Consider the following 21,500-nt stretch of genomic DNA (forward strand, 5'->3'; position numbering starts at 1 on the left):
TCCTATAATGGATATTTTGCTTTAAATGATAAAATCCAAACTTTCCACATTATTTTGTGACATGGATAGGCCTATAAGGCTTACAGCCCACAGCAAACAACCCTAAACCCATCGCTTGGGACCCATAGCATAACCCGACTGGCAAAGCCCAGGGCAGCTGGAGGTCATCTGGGCACTGAGGGCCAATGACATTCGGGCACATGGCAAGAGAAACATAGGCCACATCAGCAGACAAAGATCTGCAGAGCTATTACCACAACACATCACCATTAATGCAATCCATCACAGCATTTATTACGACAACACCTCCCCGTCGGAACAGAGCCCCCTCACCCTAAACAAGGTAAGCTACGGCACAGGTTTTCGGCAGAGGGGGGCACGTCGTAAGGGACAGTGAAATGATTACCAAAGGATATAGGCAAGAATCGAAGACAAGAGGAAGGTTAAGCTTTTCTATCTCTCTCTCTTTCTCTATATTTCCTTCTTCATCTACTGATTTGCTCGCCGGAGGGTTCACTGGGGGACTACCCCGTTCCCCTTTTGACTTGCTTGCAGGTCATCTGGTGGAGTCATCTGCCTGAATCGGAACTTGAAGAGCTTGGACCAGCCCGACCCATCTACCCAGGACGAACTACATCATCAGTTGGCGCCGTCTGTGGGAATTTGTGGTTTATTCGTGCGCTAGTTGTGTTCACTATCGCCGGAGCCCCCTTTTCTCCCTGTTACCTTTTCCTCTCACCCGTCCAGGTGTATGGTCACGACTAGTCGTTTGGATGGGGAGGGTCTGTTTGATGATCGGTGGTATTATGGTGAGAAGCCACCGATCATCAAACAGACCCTCCCCATCCAAACAACCAACCACAGTACATCATCGAACTTACCAACAGCTTTAACCGCATGGCCGAGCAAAACCATGCCTTGATCAGTGCTTTACTCCAAAGAAACCTCCCCGCTCCACCTCTAGATATTCCACCCAACCAAGAAACAACCCCGGTCCACACTACTCCACAACCCCCTCCGCTCAACCCAGAAGGTTTACAGCCTCCTCCTCCTCCACATATGAGCCTGCCACCTCCACCCCCATGCCCGTCAGTACAAGCCCTCAGTCACCGCCAACTCGCCTTTTGTTGCCTCCATCCAGGACAAACCATTGCCCGCCAAGTTCAAAATGCCCACCATTGACTCTTTCGATGGCACGACGGACCCAGTCGACCATCTGGAAACCTACCGCACCCTCATGATCCTCCATGCTTTCCCTGACGAGATCATGTGCCGAGCTTTCCCAGTGACACTGAAGGGATCAGCTCGGTTGTGGTTTAGCCAGTTACCGGCGTACTCCATCTCCACCTTTCAACACCTCAGTGACTCTTTCTTGAGCCATTTTATCGGAGCCCAGCGTCAGAGACGCCCAGCCACCCAACTCCTTAACATTCGTCAGACCGAGGGGGAGTCGCTCTGCAGCTTCGTCACCCGCTTCAACACCGAAGCCCTTTAAGTAGTGGAGAACGACGACAAGGTCATCCTCACGGCTTTCATGGTTGGCCTACGGTCGTCCGATTTTCTTTTCTCCCTCTCCAAAAACCCTCCAACCGCCATGGCCACCCTACTATCCAAAGCCCAGAAGTACATGAATGTTGAAGATTCCCTGGCTGCTCGGCAGGAGCCAATCACTAAAAATCCGACCCCCAGAGACAAAAGGAAAGACTCAGAACCCAGGACCGCCCAGTATAATAGCCAAACACCCCATTATAATGACCGACCCCACCGAGCCGACCGGTCGGCTCTGACCCGACCGCCCAGTCGGTTCGAGCGGTACACACCACTTAACTCGCCCATGGAACACGTCCTCAATCAGATTCAGCGGGATTACCCCCTCAAGTGGCCCCTGCCTTCACGAAACCCTTCCAATCGAAAAGATCAGTCCAAATACTGTCGTTTCCACCAAGACTATGGCCATACCACCGACGAGTGTATTAACCTCAAAGATCAGATCGAGACCTTCATACGTCAGGGCCGCCTCAGCCGATTCACAGACACCCGCCCTCAGCAGAGGCAAAGAACCGACCTTCCCAGGAACAATCGCCGGCATACACCACCCCGGAACCAAGCCCCACCTAACCAAGGCCATGATTGCCTACCGCCACAGCCTCGACCTCCAGGCAATCCCCCTCCACCAGTCGGAGAAATTAGAGTCATTTCAGGCGGCCTTGCTTGCGCGCGACCATCCCGCTCGGCTCAGAAGGCAGAGCTCAGAAAAATAAGGCAGGGCTCAGACAAAGCAGTGACGACGGTGGACCGACCTTCCAAACAGTCAAAACAATGGATCGAACCCATCACCTTCACGGACACCGACTGTGCAGGAGTCCGTTACCCACATGATGACCCCCTTGTCATTTCCGCCATCATCTCCAACTACAAGGTCAGACGAGTTCTCATAGACAACGGCAGCTCTTTAGACATCATCTTCCTCAATTGCTTCCACCAGCTCAAGGTTGGGGAAGAAAGCTTGTCTCCTCTCCAAACCCCTCTGGTCGGTTTCACCGGCGACCGTGTGACCTCCATCGGCTCCATCGATCTACTTATAACCATTGGCGAACACCCGAGGCAAACCACTAAGTTGCTCACATTCCTTGTGGTCGACTGCCCCTCTGCTTACAACATCATCCTTGGCCGTACAGCCCTCAACGCCTTCCAAGCCATCACATCCACCTATCACCTTGCCCTCAAGTTTCCTACCGATCTCGGCATCGGAACTGTCAAAGGAGAACAGACCGTGGCCAGGGAGTGTTATGTCGCCTCACTCAAAGAAGTCAAGCTGAAAGTGGCCATGATCATCGAAGGGCTTGACGTCCGAGACGAGGACGAGCTGGTCAGAGGAGAACCTGTGGAGGAACTTGTTGAAGTTAACATTGATCCCACCAACCCAATAAAAACTGCCAAGATCGGCAGCCAACTACCTTCCCAAGCCAAGGCCGACCTTACCGCTCTCCTAACCGAGCACAGAGATGTATTCGCCTGGACCCATTCAGATATGCCAGGCATTGACCCCTCCTTCATAACCCATCGCCTCAGCATCGAACCCCACTTTCGACTCCACCGCCAGAAGCAACACATTTTCCATCCGGAGCGCAACACTCTTATAGCCGCAGAAGTTGACAAGCTCCTCGAGGCCCAATTCATCAAAAATGTGGACTACCCTAGATGGTTGTCCAACGTGGTCCTCGTCCGCAAACACAATGGCAAATGGCGACTCTGTGTCGATTACTCTGACCTGAACCGAGCTTGCCCCAAAGACAGCTACCCCCTTCCCCGCATAGATCTGCTGGTCGACGCCATGACCGGTCATCAAATGCTCAGCTTCATGGATGCCTTCTCTGAGTACAACCAAATCCTGATGCACATATCTGATCGGGAACACACATCATTCATTACCGACCGAGGGACCTACCACTATTGTGTAATGCCGTTCGGGTTGAAGAATGCTAGGGCCACCTATCAACGACAGGTTAATACCGTTTTCCATCACCAAATAGGCCGAAATATGGAAGTCTACGTCGACGACATGCTAGTCAAAAGCAAGCATTCCTTTGATCACCTCACTGACTTACGAGAGACCTTCGCCACCTTGCGCAAGTACCAGATGAAGCTCAACCCAGAGAAATGTGCCTTCGGCGTAGGATCTGGAAGGTTTTTGGGTTTTATGGTCAGTCAGCGCGGCATTAAAGCTAACCCTGAGAAGATCAAGGCCTTGGTTGAGATGCAGTCACCTAGGACGGTCAAAGAAGTTCAAAGACTCACCGGCCGAGTGGCGGCCCTCAACCGCTTCATTTCCCGTGCAACAGATAAGTGCCTACCATTCTTCAAAGTTCTTCGGCAGACTTTTAAATGGACAGTTGAATCCGAAGAGGCCTTCCAACAGTTAAAGCAATGCATGGCCAATCCTCCACTTCTTTCATAGGAAATCACGGGCGAGCCCCTCTTCCTCTACTTAACAGTGTCGAGCACCGCAGTCAGTGCAGCACTCCTCAGAGAAGATGGCTCAATCCAACGGCCGGTCTATTACATCAGTCGGGCTCTCAGGGGAACGGAGCAGAACTACCCCTTATTAGAAAAACTATCCCTGGCATTGGTCACCGCCTCCAGACGACTCCGCCCATACTTCCAAGCCCACTCCATAGTGGTCCTCACCGACCAGCCCCTGAAAAAGGTCATGCAGCAACCAGAACTCTCAGGCAGACTAATGCAGTGGTCAGTAGAACTCAGCCAGTTCGACATCTCCTACCGCCCTCGGACAGTAATCAAGGGGCAAGCTGTAGCTGACTTCATCCTGGAATTCACCAATCCGACCCCGACCACTACCCCTCCACTCCCATCAACTCCAACAAAGCCAGAAGATCCTCATTCTTGGACTCTCAATGTCGACGGTTCGTCTCGCAGAAAAGGAAGTGGGGCTGCCCTCATCCTCACCTTCCCCGAGGGCGGCTATTTCAAATGTGCCCTCCGTTTCTTGTTTGAAGCAAGCAACAATGAGGCCGAGTATGAGGCATTGATAGCAGGACTCTGCCTTGCCAAGGACATTGGTGTCAGCCACCTCCGAGTATTCAGCGACTCCCAGCTCGTCGTCGGTCAGATGACGGGGGACTTCGACGCCAAGGAAGACACAATGCGAGCTTACAGGGATATGGCACTCCCCCTTGCTCGCCTCTTCAATACCTTGCACATCAGGCACACACCTCGGGCGGAAAACTCCAAAGCAGATGAGATGGCTCAGCTGGCCTCTGCTGACCATCCTAATCTCAGCCATGATGTCCGTCTCAAATATCTACACCACCCAGCCATTTCACCCAACCTGCAAGCTGTACAGTTCATCCAAAACGAACCCATCCCTTGGGCATCCGACATTCTCTTATTCTTGACCACAGGGGCACTCCCAGATGACCAATAGCAGGCAGCCAAAGTCCGATCCCGAGCATCCAATTACATCATTGTCGACGGTATATTGTACAAGCGCGGTTTCTCCCAGCCATATCTACGGTGCCTTAATCCATCTCAAGCAACTTATGTAATGCAGGAGATCCATGAGGGAATTTGTGGTAATCACTCAGGCGGTAGGTCCTTTGCCCACAAGATACTCCGTACTGGGTATTTTTGGCCAACTCTTAATCAGGATGCGACCGATTTCATGCTCAAATGCGATAAATGTCAACGTTTCGCCAACATCCCCCATGCTCCTCCTACAGAGTTAATCACACTCTACAGCCCTTATCCGTTTGCCAAATGGGGGATCGACTTGGTTGGTCCACTTCCCACCGGTCGAGGCCAGACCAAGTTCGTGATTGTCGCCATTGATTATTTCACCAAGTGGGTCAAGGCTGAACCCCTTGCCACAATCACCGAGCGGAACACCACCAGGTTTATCTGGCAATCGATCGTTTGCCGATTTGGCATCCCTCAAGCCATCATCTCTGACAACGGTAAACAATTCGATAACGCGAAGTACAGAAAATTTTGTGCAGATCTCCAGATTCAACCATGCTTCTCTTCCCCCGGTCATCCCCAAGCAAATGGCCAAGTTGAGGTCACCAACCGTTCCCTTGTGAAAATCATCAAAACTAAGCTCAAAGCTGCTGAAGGCCTTTGGGCTGAGGAACTACCAAATGTACTCTGGGCTTACCGAACCACTGCTCGCGCTCCCACTGGGGAAACCCCTTTTCGCTTAACATATGGCGCTGAGGCGGTTATTCCGGTAGAAGTCGGTCTGCCCACCCCCAGGGTTTTACATCTGGATCTCGCCTCAACCGAAGAGCTCCATCAAATAGACCTGGACCTCATCGAAGAGCTCAGAGAGACTGCTGCTGTCAGATTGGCTTCGTACCAGCAGAAAATGAGAACACACTACAACCGCAGAGTTCGACCACGAGAGTTCTCTGTAGGGGACCTTGTCTTGAGAGAAGCGACTCTTGCCACAAAGAATCCAACCGAGGGCAAACTGGCAGCCAAATGGGAGGGACCCTACGTTGTGAAAGCTCGACCACGACCAGGCACTTACCGACTTCAAGACATGGAAGGCCGAGACCTCCCCCATCCCTGGAATGCGGAACATTTGAAGCGTTACTGTCAATGAGTTCATACTTTTGTATTGTCAACATTGTTGTATTTTTCTCTTTAATACATAATGCAAATTCCGACCGAAGTTCTCAGCTTTTATAATTCAAACTGTCTGTATGACGCTCCCATGATACTTTCACTTGTAGCACTCAAATCCTCGCCAGACCGAGCACCCAAAGCCTCGGCCAGACCGAGCACTCAAAGCCTTAGCCAGACTGAGCACTTTAGAAGCCTCAGCCAGACTGAGCATTCAAAGCCTCGGCCAGACCGAGCACTCAAAGCCTCAGCCAGACCGAGCACCCAAAGCCTCGGCCAGACCGAGCACTCAAAGCCTCAGCCAGACTGAGCACTTCAGAAGCCTCAGCCGGACTGAGCATTCAAAGCCTCGGCCAGACCGAGCACTCAAAGCCTCAGCCAGACTGAGCACCCAAAGCCTCAGCCAGACTGAGCACTCAAGGCCTCGGCCAGACGGAACACTTCAAAGCCTCAGCTAGACTGAGCACTTCAGAAGCCTCGGCCGGACCGGGCACTCAAGGCCTCAACCGGACCGAGCACTCAAGGCCTCAGCCAGACCGAGCACTTAAGGCCTCAGCCGGACCGAGCACTCAAAGCCTCGGCCAGACCGAGCACTCAAAGCCTCGGCCAGACTGAGCACTCAAAGCCTCGGCCAGACCGAGCACCCAAGGCCTCGGCCAGACTGAACACTTCAAAGCCTCAGCCAGACTGAGCACTTCAAAGCCTCAGCCAGAACTGAGCACTCCATGCTGAGATCATCCTATCCACGAAAATTCGTAAAGCAAGACCACGTTTTTAACACTTAGTCACATTTTGAAACTTATTCACAATTCCAGGACCACGTTTTTACTTAGTTAGATTCCAAAGGTGTTCTCACGTATTTCATTTACTAATCAGATTATCTCCCACCCCACCCAGCTTGTTTCTCTAATCTCTTCTCTACAAGTTTACAATTAACCGTTTAGTTACGATCTGCAACCTACTTTTCTGTCCTCATCCATGGATTCTTCATCCGTACATATTAAACTGGAAGTACTAACCCCATTCGAATATTATGTTCTACAATTTCATGATCCAATTTTTCAATAAACCACTATCATCCTTTCAATTTTCATACAAATCCAATCTCACTCTGCAGGAAGGAACTTTTAACTTAACTTTGCACGAAATTTTTATTGCACAATTTTTATGACTAGTTTTTATGATAAGACTTCATTCATTTTAGACAATACAGGCGAACACAGTCAATTGACAACATAAACGAAATTTTATTCATTTACAATGTGTACACAAGTTCATTACAAAAAAAAAAAAAAAAACAAAAACAGACACAGAGAGGGGGGCTCTTCATCTCCCTTGGTTATTCCTCCTCGCTGGATACAAGCTCTTTTTCTTCAATGCCCTCGTCCAGGGGGGTTTGGGCCACATCATCTTCACCAATCGTTACACTACTCGGGTCCAAGTCTGGGAACAGCTCTTCAGCTCTACGTTTGAACATCTTCTAACCGCTGTCCCAGAACTCAGCCATTTCATGCTTGTAGAAGTCTGACTGCTGGAAGCTCTCAATCACTTCTGCCTCCGTCCTACCTCTAGCAGTCGTCCTTGATGGGCCCACCCCCCCCGATTCTTGCCCAGCTCGATTCCTGGCGACTGCGGCATCTACTGCCATCTGAAATTTGGGAGACCCTTTGTATTGCTCCACTGCTGCGACGCACAGATCGGGGTAGGCCGCCCTCTCAGAAGCCGCCTTCACCCTCTCTTCGTCCAGCTCTCTCTGCAGGGCCCCCCTTTCAGCAGCCGCCGTTGCCCTTTCCTCTTCCACTCCCTTCCTCAGGCTCTCCATCTCTGCCATCGCCTTCGCCTTCTCTGCTTCCAACTCCCTCACGAGCTTCCCCTTCTCCTCCTCTGTTTAGCGCGCTCATCCTCCAACTCCTTCAACAGATCTCCAAATCTAGCATTTGCCTCATCTTTTTGCCTGACCAGCTCTTCATTGCTGCTCATGGCCTCTTCATGCCGCTCGACCACAACGGCGCAGGCTCTTTCAGACTCCTCTAACTTTTTCTGTTCGCCAGCCAGTTGAAACTCGAGCGACACGACCTTACGACATGTGTCCTCCAGCTCCAACTTGACTACTTGCAGCTCAGCATGAGCAGTCTTCCAGTCGGCACTCTCTTTCTTCAACTTGGCCAACTGGGCCTTGGCCTCTTCAGCTCTTAGCTTGGCAGCCCCTGCTTTCCTTAGAAGGGCCCCTGCCAAGGTGGTTACCTCTATTTGGGCGGAGCATAACCCCTTCAGCAGGTCAGCCTCATTGAATCCGGAGGCCGAGCGCAGGGCTGTCTCCTCCACAATCTTCACCAAGCGGTCTGCCCCCGCCATGGTTGGGCCTTCTTCTCCCTCCAACCTTCCAGCTACCGCGCGAGTATGATAGATTGCCGTGGCCAGACAGACCCCTCCTTCCTGGGGTGCAGGGCCCCTTTGGGCTTGCTCCCTTCCGCTCGGCTCAGCCTCAGTCAAACCAACTCCTACTTGCACTGTTGGGGTAGTCTCCACAACCTCCAGTGTTGGAGTGACCCCCACCACCTCTGAGGTATCCTTGGCCACAAGGGCCTCCACCTCCGCTGGGGCCACCTTAGCCCTCTTGGCCCCAGACTCATCTACAGCTCCCTCTGGGGCACTCATCTTCTTTTTCTTCTTTTTTTTTCAGAGCCTCCCCATCCTTTCTGGCCTGTTCTTTTACAGGATCTACTGGGGGCGGTCGTGGCTCAAAACTGCTTAAGTCCTTCCCCCCTAGCGGCCTTGGGCGCGGTCGGATCCTCTCCTACGCGATCGGTTGAGGCGGTCGGTCTGATCCTCTTCCTTCAACTTCGTGGTTTTGGCAAGTATGGCCTGATCCTCTGCCTCCTGAACTTCTCTTTTCGCCTCCAATTCTGCTCGGTCAAGATCCCCACCCCTCGGCTGCGGTCCCAACCCCGCCTCAAACAATGTGGACGGTTGAACAAGCTCGTCCCATTTGGCCTTCTCTCTCTCCCTTCACTCCTTTACCCTCTTCACCCTCTCTTCCGCCGCTGCCCCCAGTTTTGACTCCATCGACCTAATGGGCACCTTCCAGATGGTGCGCACTTCCAGTCCCCCATTGGCAGACACGTAGAACTACCGTGGTCGCCACCCCTTGATCGATGTCGGCAGCCCCGCCACCAATCCCCTCCCCATCACTGCCTGTAGGGTGACCCACGCCTCTTGCTGCCCCGAAGCCTTATAACAGGAAAAGAACTCGTCTACCGCCATGGCTTTCCCTCCAATCGTCTTGGGCCACGCGCTAGCACAGGCCAGCAGAATCTTCCATGCATTGGGCATCAATTGCCCCGGTGCTACCTCTAGACGGTTCAGTACGTCAACCACCACTTGGGGCAGTGGGAACCTCAGCCCACCTTTTAGAGCCTCCTCGTAAAGGGAAAACTCCCCCAGCCTGGCATCAGACGGCCTTTCCCTTGATGTTGGCAGCAATAACTCCACCTCAGCCGAAATCTGGTATTTTTCCCTGATAGCCTCCAAATCTGCCGCAGTAATTGTGGATTTGTCAGCCTTAGTATGCCACTGATCCGGCTCTACCTGGCTTATTGGCCTTGGAGCCAATATCAGGGCCGACGCCTGCGATTGTCCCACCGGTTCCCCCACCCCCACCATTCGTGTCTCCGTCCTATATCGCGCCGCTAGTTCCTCTGCATCATCGTCTCCCAGGGGGTCCACCCTCACATTCACCGTTTCTTCTTGTGCCATTTCTAGGGTTTGCTTACGAATCACTTCTGACGCAGGAGCAAGGAAGTTGAGAAAATGTTGCACAGGTGTGTCGTACGTAATGAAGGAATTAACACTTGGGTATTTTGAGTTTTTGTAAAAAGGTAGGTGAAACGAATTATACCAAAAACCCACGGTTTACCCGTATTTCATGGATCCAAATTAATTTTCGCCCGTTTAAAAACCTTTCAAATCAACCGCCAAAATCGCCTTTTCAAAACCCCCCCTCGTGACCTATCGTTTCATTTCTACTCCAACGCTTCACTTCCCCCATGATATTGCCACGTGTATGGCCACGATGCACTGTCCCCTTACCCTGTCCTTTCCATTTCACATCATCACATGGCACACCCCCCCTTTGAACCCCGCGCCGTCCTGGTCGGCACGCCCCACTCTCGGCCACCCTCACGGCCATCTCCCCCCGCTCGGCCACCCTTGCGGTCGGCACGCCTCACGGTCGACCCCTCCCGCTCGGCCACCCTTGCGGTCGGCACGCCTCGCGGTCGGCACGCCTCGCGGTCGGCACGCCTCACGGTCGACCCCTCCCGCTCGGCCACCCTTGCGGTCGGCACGTCTGGCGGTCGACCCCTCCCGCTCGGCCACCCTCACGGTCATCCCTTCCCGCTCGGCCACCCTTGCGGTCGGCACGCCTCGTGGTCGGCACGCCTAACGGTCGGCCTCTCCGCTCGGTTCGCAACTTCTCTTCCTTATTACTATTCCCTTCGTTGGACTAAAGTTGCACTCGGAAATGGGGGACTACTGACATGGATAAGCCCATAAGGCTTACAGCCCACAGCAAACAACCCCAAACCCATCGCTTGGGACCCATAGCATAACCCGACTGGCAAAGCCCAGGACAGCTGGAGGCCATCTGGGCATGGAGGGCCAATGACATTCGGACACATGGCAGGAGAAACACAGGCCACATCAGCAGACAAAGATCTGCAGAGTTATTACCACAACACATCACCATTAATGCAATCCATCACAGCATTTATTATGACAACACCTCCCTGTCGGAATAGAGCTCCCTCACCCTGAACAAGGTAAGCTACGGCACAGGCTTTCGACGGAGGGAGGCACGTCGTAAGGGACAGTGAAATGATTACCAAAGGATATAAGCAAGAATCGAAGACAAGAGGAAGGTTAAGCTTTTATATATATATATATATATATATATCTCTCTCTCTCTCTCTATTTCCTTCTTCCTCTACTGATTTGCTCGCCGGAGGGTTCACTGGGAGACTACCTCGTTCCCCTTTGGACTTGCTTGCAGGTCATCTAGTGGAGTCATCCGCCTGGATCGGAACTTGAAGAGCTTGGACCAGCCCGACCCATCTATCCCGGACGAACTGCATCATCATTTTGTATTAATTTAATTTTTTTTCTTTCTATTTGTATATTATTATTCTAATTAATTTCCATTCAATTAAATAAAATAAAAAAACTGTACTATGCGTATGCGTATGCGTATGCGTATGTTGTTTATCCTTGCAATGTGAGTACTGACCTGATTAGACAACATGTATGGTCCTTGGGACCCAATTCAGGTGGCTTCATTTACTCCTCTCCTTAATTCATCATTTTTTGAAATATTTGACATTAATAATTCTATACAATTGGTTTGGTCAGGACTTTTTGGACCAAAAAAAATATAAAAGATAAAATAAATTAAAAGAATGAATAAAATAAAATATTACATTAAAATTATAATTATTTTATTTTTTTTTTATAAAAATAAAAAAATCAATCCAAACGAATATTTTAATCTCAAACTAAAACAAGTTTTAATTCAAAAAAACCAATTAAAAAAGCCGTTGCCATAACTATATCTAACAGTGATAAAAAAAAATCCCATATCATTGGAAGATGGTGGTTACTGTGTATAAAGCGCAACAGTCACTGATATGCAGTCAATTAAGCCCACTTAGGACCCTATTTCGATAATACAAATCGTTCACTTTTTAAGATATATCAAGTAAAAGATATTTGTAAAAAAATTAAGTTGATTTGATATCAGTAGCCCTTCCATCTAAATACATTTGTATTTAGTTTCATACAAAACTATTTAATTTTTAAATACAAATATGATTAGATGAAAGTGTTATCGATATCTAAGTAATTTGATTTTTTATAGATACATTATATTTCATGTATCTTAAAAAAAAAAGTCCAAATTATCAAAATAGAATCCGAAATGAACTCCATTAACTGCATAACAGTGATTACTGTGCATAAACCACAACAACCACCCCAAATTTAGGATCAAAATGGAGAATTGGGAGAAGGGTAATTCAACCTAATTATATGTAGGGATAAACTTCTCTTTGGTCTTTATTTGAATTGGAGAGGTGTTATTCAGACCCGTGAAACTTATCATGAATCATATTTTGATAATTAAAACCGTTCATTTTTTAGGATTCTTCATATATAGCATTCATAAAAAAAAATAAAGTTGATCTGATAATCGTCACATTTCATTTTATCTTTAAAAAAAGAAACGACAAGTGTACTTTTTAAAATGGACTACTCATTTTTTTTAAAGACAAATGTGATAAAATGAAAATAATTTCTTAGAATGATCAAGTCCAGTGTTTAGCATTGTCTCTTTAAGACAAATTCGTCCTCTCTTGGGTGCTAACAGATTATGGACGTCTATATCTTAGGATGAAATGATTTACAACGAATAGTAACAACACTACAAACTATTCACACAATGAACACACTCTCTCACAAAAAATTAAATGCAACAAAATGCAGAGAGCAATAACAGAAGCAACAACGAAAATTGAGTGCAAAATCCAAATGAGAGACTGCTTTTGTATAGGAGAACTTGTGGCTTTTCAGAAAAGGATTTAACAGGTAAAAACTTGTTCGAACAAGCGCAATACCTGTTCAGCTTGAATTAAACAGATACAAACCTGTTTGAATAGGTAAAAACTCAAGGCCTATAAACCGAGACAAAGTTTGCTTGCCAAAGCAATGTGAGACAAACCTTAACTCCAACATTTATGGAAATTTCACCAAATATACCATTTTTATGAAGCTCACTTTGGCTTCAATTTTCTATTCACCCAATAATAATTTTGAGCAACCAAATATACAACATGAATCGTTACGTGGCAAAGAACACGTTGCCACATGGACCAGCCAACTTTGGCGCATGGATCCCATCTAAAAATTAGACCAAAATTTTAAAAAATCTATTTTTTTTTTCCGAACACTTTTTCAAACTATTTTTTACAGGTGATACTTGTGATCAATACTTAAGACGGGGACGGAATTGGAAGAAAATTATGGAAACCCTATTTCTGTGAAAATTTTTATTTATCATTAATATTTGGATAATTACAAATACACCCCTTGAGGCTTGCTTAAAATACGAATTGTTCCCTGTGATTTAAAAAATTACAAATACCTCATTGTCAGAATTTTTTATTTAACATAATTAATTGAAAAAATAAAATTTCTAACTATTCACCTATACAATAATAAAATTATTTGAATTATTAATTGAAATAAAATTTTAACATTATTAAAAATTGTTAATTAACTTGATGATTTATTAATCCAAGGACCTATTTGTTATGAAATTAGAAACTTTATGGGGCATAATATAATTTCTAGAACCACGTCAGGTAATTTGTAATTTAAGCAAACCTCAGGGGGTGTGTTTGTAATTTATCCCTAATATTTTTCAAATATATATTTTATTTTATAAATAAAATAGTCTCTCAGAATAAGAACTATATATCACATTCTTCTACCATCTCACATAATCTTTTTATTTTCTAGCAAAAAAAATATCTTTATCTTATTAGAGATTACTTTTATACTATTTGATTATTATTTTTTTATATATATTTTATATATATCATATTATACATATATATGTGTTTGTAATATATATATATATGGTGAATTTTTTTTTTTTATCTTTAATTCTTCCGATGGTAAAATTTTGGTTCCGTTATTTCCTAACTTGATGCACCAATTGTGACCCCACCACCAATTTTGACCATTCAAATCATGCAAAAAGTAACTGGTGAACTTGAATTCCTCACCATGCAAAATTGATGCCAACACCTTATTTATTTTTGTTTTCATTTTATCATCAAACCATATATAGTAGTGGGATACAAGGCGCAAAACAATTCTCTCAGGTTCAAACTCATGCTTACATTTTTTGTATTTTTTATATTTTTTTTTGAACTGGAAAAAAGAAGTTCTGTGGGGACATCACGACCTCCGTAGGCCCAAGCCCGGGAAACTCATGCTTACATTTGAACTTGAAAAAAATCCCTCCGTAAGCCCAAGCCCGGGAAACTCATGCTTACATTTGAACTTGAAAAAAATCCCTCATGTGCTAACATTTTGTTGCAATGTTTGTTGCGTTGCATTAATTACCAGTAGACTAATATTTGTACACAATGCTTATACATAGTTTTTTGATAAGAATGAAGTGAGAATAATATATATATATATATATATATATTTTTTGTAGGACAGTGATATATAAATACAAAAAATAAAATAAAAATAATAATAGTAAAGGACATTTACACACAAGTCGTAATTTATGAACTTAAACTCCATTAAATCCTAATTAAGATTTCTTGAATCTTCAAGTCTCATTAAATTTTTAATAGTCGAAATTATCCTTCAAACAATTATTTTTTATCATTTATGATTATATATAAAAGAACATGATGATTTAACATTTATTTTGATTTTCGAAACTTTAAAACATTAACTTTCAAGTTAAAAAAACTAAAATGAAAATTATGTACCAAAAAAAAAATTGAAAAAATTGAATTGTTTTTTGTGCAAAACTAAAAATTTTGTGTCTATAAAAGAGCAGGATGATGGAACATTGATGTGCGAAATTGAACAAAAAAATTAAAAATGACAAAACTGATAATGTACTCAGTTTTAAAACTGGAAAAAACTAATAATCTTCTCGATTTTAGTGGAGAGTTGACTCAAACCAATAAGTAAAAGGGCAAAAACGTTTGATCTCATGCTCTGTTTTTTTATCAATTTGTGAAACAATTATTTGGAACATTACTATGCAAAATTGATAATGTTCATAGCATTAAAAACTGAGAAAAACTGATAATATTCTCAATTTTACAAAATAGGACTTATTGGTTCAAAAACTATTAGATAGAACCTGAGCTACCATATCATTTGCAAATAGAACTTTTAGATAATTAACTCTAATAATAACAATAATTTTGTACGCATACCTAACAAGTGTGTGAACAAAACATTACTTTTGATTGATTCAAAACAATAGGATTCGCAACTTAACATGTGATCAATACATTTTTTGAATAGAGGATTCATTGTTTTGGATCAATTACAAGTTGTATTTTGTTTACATGCTTTGTAAATTTGAGTAGAAGCATTTTTTTTTTTTTTTGAAAAAAAATGATCCATTCATTTAAAAACATTATATATCCATGTTATGATCATGATTTACAAGTATATCACTGCCACATTATTTTCAACAAATTTTATATGTGAATTATGGTGATTTAATATTATCTTTTCGATGACTGCTATATATCATCAAAATAGTTCACTGGAATTCCTAACTTCCTATAATGGATGTTGTCTTTAAATGATAAAATCCAAACTTTCCACATTATTTTGTATTAATTTAATTTTTTTTTATTCGTATATTATTATTCTAATTAATTTCCATTCATTAAAAAAAAAAAAAAAAAAACTTACTATGCGTATGCGTATGTTGTGTATCCATGCAATGTGAGTAATGACCTGATTACACAACATGTATGGTTCTCGGGACCCAATTCCGGTGGCTTGATTTACTCCTCTCTTTAATTCATCATTTTTTGAAATATTTGACATTAATAATTCTATACAATTGGTTTGGTTAGGACTTTTTGGACTAAAAAAAGTATAAAAGATAAAATAAGTTAAATAAATTAATAAAATAAAATATTATATCCAAATTATAATCATTTTATTTTTTCTCTCACAAAAATAAAAAAAGACAACTCAAATAAATTTTTTAATCCTAAACCAAAAAAGTCTCAACTCAAAAAACCAATTAAAGAAACCCTAGCCAAACCACAACTATATCAAGTAGGCCCACTCACTGATGTGGGCCTACAATCACTGATGTGTAGTCAATTAGGCCCACTCAGGGCCCATTTCGATAATACAAATCATTCACTTTTTAAGATATATCAAGTAGAAGATATTTGCAAAAAAATTAAGTCGGTAGCCCTTCCATCTAAGTACATTTGTATTTAGTTTCATACAAAAGTATTTAATTTTTAAATACAAATATGATTAGATGAAAGTGTTATTGATATCTAATTAATTTGATTTTTTACAGATATATTATACTCGATGTATCCTAAAAAATAAACGATTCAAATTATCAAAATAAAACTTGAAATGGACTCCATTAATTGCATAACAGTGATTGTTGTGCATAAACCACAACAATCACCCCAATTTTAGGATCAAAATGGAGAACTCGCCTGGTTTGGGTAGAATGGGAGAAGGGTAATTCAACCTAATTATATGTAGGGATAAGCTTCTCTTTGGTCTTTATCTGAATTGGGGAGGTGTTATTCAGACTCGCGAAACTCATCATGAATCACATCTTGGTAATTAAAACTGTTCATTTTTTAGGATTATTCATATATAGCATCCATAAAAAAAATTAAGTTGATTTAATAATCGTAACATTTCATTTTATCTTTGAAAAAAGAAACAAGAAGTACATTTTTTAAAATGGACTACTCATTTTTTTTAAGACAAATGTGATAAAATGACAATGTTACTATTATTATATCCACTTTTTTTTTTATGGATGATTTACACACAAAAAAAATAGGTCGATATAAAGCAAGACAAAACCCCTGCAAAGATTAATCAGCATCCGGACCAAGTAATTCAAATAATTCAAAAGAACAATTCCACTGTTCATTAGTAGGGGACCCAAATAAAGCAAGACAACCTGCATAGATTAATCATAAAAAATTATATATGCTTAAAAAGTTTTCAAAAATATTTGTTGGCTTTAAAATAAGAGCTCTAATTTTGTGGCACTAGCTTATGTGTAATCATTTTTACTTTCTATTGGTGGTTTTCATCTTTTTTTTGACTTGCCAACGCACTCACTAGAGCTCTATTTAAAACTCTTGAATTAGAGCCATATATCATTGCTCAAAAGTTTTTAACCTGACCCTGACAAGTTTCTGCGTTTCTAGATTTATTGGTAGCCCTTTGTCTATTCATTTCTTTATCCATGTGTGAGAAAGCACAGACAACAATTGTGATCAACAGTTTTCAAGTGCTTGCTTAAAGGCATTTTGGTGGAAGATAATGAAGCCTGTAACACCATGCAAGATTGCTCTTGTGGTTGTGTTCTTGTTCTTGTTCAATTCAATTGTGATTGAAGGTGAGTTATACTCCAACAATATATATTTGATTATTGCTTTGATAATTTGTAATATTATACGAGATATTCAAATTGTCTTGCACATATATATATATATATATGTGTGTGTGTGCGCGTGCGCGCGCGCGCCTCCAGTTCTCACAAAGAAAGTGTTGTATATAGCAGACATCTATGGAGGTGATGAAGCTCCTAATCATTTCAGTCATGGAAAATTTGAAGCTGTAGAAGACGGGACCTCTGAAGAAGGAGATTTAATCATGGAGGACTATACTCGATCTCAGAAGAAGACTCCCATTCATAACTAAATGGTTGCTTTCTTAATCGAAGATTTTATTTTATTTTTATTTAAAGGAGAAAGATTTTCGCCAAACCAAATAGCTGGAAAGCCATGTTGCACAAGTATAAGGCTATTAGAATCCAATCACGGAACTGGACACAATATTTTTGTGTGCTCATGTGAAAAAATTGTGTCCGATTTTATGATCAGATTCTGTGCTGTTCAAAATTTTCATCAATGATGTGATCCAAGCAAGTGACAGAAGTATCGAGTTTAAATGCTTTCAACATATTTAGTTACCAAGTAAGTCTTAACATAGCAAAAAAGGTCCCCGAGAAACTTTACAATAATGTTACAGTGATAGCATTTTTATATAACATTTGGTTTATCATGTAAATTATCATCACTGTACTAAAAATAAAGATAAGTGATAGGCCACATAATACAGTACTAACAATTTATGTAAACTAAATAAAATATAAAAATATGATCATTAAAACAAATGTGATAATTTAATATGAGTATTTGTTTTTTTTTGGGGGGTGAAACCCCTCCATTGGGCCTTTCTTTGGTAAAAAAGACAACTTATATAAATTTTTCCTTCATAAACTCCCTCACTTGGAGGCTCATACTTGATGGAGCATACATAAAGATTTTTCTATTTCTTTTTAGACAATCTTACATTTCCATATATACGTGAGAGATTTGAGTGAGACCTTCGAGTGCAAGCTACAATGCGAATGGTGGTAATGGAAGGAAGTACTTGTGTGACGATCTTGACCTTCGTAATATTTTTTTTTTAATATTATTTCGATGAGCATAATTGCATGATTATTTGTTTAATTTGTGATTATCTGTTTGTTTATGGATTACCTGTTAGAATTACCGACATGGAATTAGAAACTGGAAACCTTATGGACTTAGAAACCAAAATTGACTAGCCTAATAGGTTAATTAGAATATTTAGAACCATATGACAACTTTAATTGAAAATTGATTCCGATCAAAATAATTAGAATAAATTAATTACAATTGATTAGAATTAATCAAAATTAAGTGGGATTAATAAGCTATAAACAAGCTTAATTAACTTAAGCTAACTACACCTATATAAGTGCCATATAAGCTTTGTGAGCTCATATTTATCATCCTTGGCTGAGATTTTGAAGAGTGAGAGAGTGTGAATCAATTTGTAGAGAGAGGAAGAAGAGGAATTGAAGGGAATTGTGAAGAATTTTAGAGGATTTGAGGGATTGAGCTAGGAATACACTTGATTCAAGCCTTAGGTAAGATTCTTATCCATAAATCTTGTAAATAGCTCATGTAAAAATAGGATTCATGAAGTTAATAGGATCAATTGAATGGATATGTAAAGAACATGGAAGAAACAACTAAATTATGGAACAATTGAGCATAATTACATGCATGCATGAAACATCCTTCTAAGTCATTACAAGAAATTCATGTAATGGGGAGATTCATTACATGCATGAAGCTTAGACACATGAACTGGAGATTTTTCATGGTTTCATACCTTTAATACCATGTTGTTATGTTTTGAAAAGAAAATAATCCAATTCAAAACATGCATGACTTGTAGCTTAGAGTTTTAAGTTTAAATTTGAGGGTTTGATCATGATTTTGAGCAATTGGTTTCAAATTGATTATGTTTTCATGTTCTACAATGATTTTCCATGTTTTTGAACCAACCATGCAAGGTTTGAACCTTTAAGTTGATGTTTTGAACTTCAAACTCAATTATGGAAATTCCAAAATTCGTGTAGTTCGCTCGAGCGATGAATCTGTCGCTTGAGTGCACTTTACAAGCTTCCAATATTTTTTGCAGACTTAAGTAGTTGGCTCAAGTGACCAAATGACCGCTTGAGCGACCACCTCATATTTTGAATCTTGGCTCAAGCATCCAAAAAATTGGCTCTAGCCTAGAATTCGAGCATCCTGTAGTTTTGCGAAGCTTTGCAGATCGCTCGAGTGACCAATAGGTGGCTCGAGTGGGCTGCCCTGTTTTTAGCATTTTTGAAATACACTTCCATGTACAAACTTGCATCCTCAAGCTTATTAGAGCATTCTTAAACATTAATTAAGTCATCATTAACAAGGAAAATGACTTAGAAACACTCAAGAAGAGAATTGAATTAAAATAGAACGGTTAATCGAGATTGTACTTCAATGTGTGTTCGTTATGTGTTTCGTGTAGGTGGACGTCCGAGCCCTTACGTCGATACAACCCACTGTGAGTAGTAACTTTATAAAGATACGTTTGAAATATGTTTTGGAAATCGTTATATGATTGATGTTTTTGAAATGCTATTTTCTATTGATGAGTGAAGTTCTTTTTGAAATGCATTTGTGGCATCTTTTAGTGAGGCCATTGCCTAGGGGAAACAATACCACAACCTATTGGTTTATTAGGCCCTTGCCTAGAAGAAACAATACCATGACCCATTGGATAATTGAAACACAAAGATCTTTGATGTTAGACCTTAATGTCCACATTGAAATTGTTATATTGATTGACCCGATGTAGTCTCATTGATTGACCCTAGAGATCCCATTGTTATTGATACATTGTTACTCTATTAGATGTACCACGTAAATTGATTTGAATGATTATTGTTACTATGATATAATGGATCCATTGTTAAACAAATTAGTGATCAAGGAAATGGATCATTTGTAAAAAGGAATAATGTTTGGACTCCTATTTAACTTCATTTATTTAACTCTTTGTATTGTTATTACTCACTGGGCCTTAGCTCATTCTTTGATATATATATATATATATGTAGGCGAGCAACCAGAACGTCAAGTCTAAGAGAAGCCTGAATCAACCCCATGTAAAGCCATTTTGGAAGTGCCTTCGAGATGGAGTGTGCTTAAGCTCGAGCGGAGCCAGGGTTATCAACCCTTTCGTCTTTTTGCTTTGTCTTTTGTTATTTTGGAATTTGTTTTGAATGTAAGGTTAAGAATGTTGATATATGACTAATGTTTGAATTGACTATCATGTATTTTTTTTTTTAAAGAAGAATGGAAGTTTAAGTATATGATGAAGTCTTTCATATACGCACTACTCAATAGATTGTCTTTTATATTTTATATTACTTCCGTTATGCCTTGTTAATTATAATAAAATTGATTTTGTTAATAGAGGCTGTAGGTAATCTGGAATTACTGGTCACTCATGACTATAAATTTATAGGGGCGGGTTTGGATCATGACAACTTGCTTCCCACTTTGTATGATCTAACTACATCATCTTGTTCAACTTTGGTTTGATAAAAATAGATACTGGAGATAAAATACCCACTGTAAAGATTTATAAAAATATAAAATATTAATTGTTAGGTTTTTGTAATTGATAATCCTGTTAGACAAATTTCAGTTATATTTTCATTCGTTTTATTGTATTTGTGAGTTATGAGAATTCAGATGTGAATCCAACTTGAGTTGTGCTTGAGTGGAGGAGTTTGTGCTGACATTCTGTATTTGGTTTTGAGCATGCCTTGTTTGTGCGCTCGAGTAGTGAAGTGGTTTATCCAATATCATTGCCTGTATTCTAAACTTCTGAAAAACATGTTTTATTGCTCGAGCGGTAGATGTTGCGCTCGAATGGTTAGCCTATATATGAGCACCGTCTTTAGACACACCGCTCAAGCAATAAAGTGAGCGCTTGAGCGTTCTTTGTGTTCTGTTTAGTATAAAGTGCGTTGTTTGCTATTTTTAGGGTTTAACCTGTTCAGATTCTTAAAGAGGAAGAGAAAACAAATTATATTGGAGGATGTTTATGTATGGTTTTTCTTAATGATTTGAGGGTGATCAATTGATAAATGAGCTTTATATTAA

At 41.8% G+C, this 21,500-nt stretch overlaps 1 long non-coding RNA gene across 1 annotated transcript; it reads left to right on the plus strand.

Moving 5' to 3' along the window:
- The first annotated feature begins 17,200 nt into the window (after nucleotides 1-17,200).
- Nucleotides 17,201-20,645, plus strand: LOC114305590 (uncharacterized). The gene is made up of 3 exons (XR_003644426.2): nucleotides 17,201-17,362; nucleotides 17,528-17,670; nucleotides 20,447-20,645. It is a non-coding gene; the product is annotated as an uncharacterized LOC114305590 (long non-coding RNA).
- Nucleotides 20,646-21,500: the final 855 nt, after the last annotated feature.

The sequence above is a fragment of the Camellia sinensis genome, chromosome 6 (assembly GCF_055761805.1).
Source record: "Camellia sinensis isolate YWXY chromosome 6, ASM5576180v1, whole genome shotgun sequence".
Lineage (NCBI taxonomy): Eukaryota > Viridiplantae > Streptophyta > Magnoliopsida > Ericales > Theaceae > Camellia > Camellia sinensis.